Source organism: Eimeria mitis, genomic scaffold (genome assembly GCF_000499745.2).
Source record: "Eimeria mitis Houghton genomic scaffold, Emh_scaff3847, whole genome shotgun sequence".
NCBI lineage: Eukaryota > Apicomplexa > Conoidasida > Eucoccidiorida > Eimeriidae > Eimeria > Eimeria mitis.
In genome coordinates this window covers 5156-5574 of record NW_013572181.1, presented here as the reverse complement: position 1 = coordinate 5574, position 419 = coordinate 5156, and positions in this window count along the sequence as shown.

The window sequence follows — 419 nt, the reverse complement described above, 5'->3', positions numbered from 1 at the left end:
TATATATATATATATATATATATATATATATATATATATATATATATATATATATATACATACACACACATATATATACATATTGGGGTGTACATGCAGGTAGGAAAGACGAGCCGAAAGTACGACAACGATTTTGCAATTTACGATTATCGTAAATTTGATTTTGGGATGGCAAAGCTATCCGCCCTAAACCTCGCGGGGATGCAGGATGCTGCGGTGTTGGTGGTTACAGACTGCAACGAGAAAAAAAAAAAAAATAAAATAAATAAAAAAGAAACAGAAACAGAAACAGGAAATAATATAAATAATACAACAGAAATGTATTATTGTAAAAAAGAAAAAGATATTCAACAACATGAAACGCGAAAAAAAAATATTCAGCAAAGAGATCATGAGGATACAGCAGCAGCAGCAGCAGC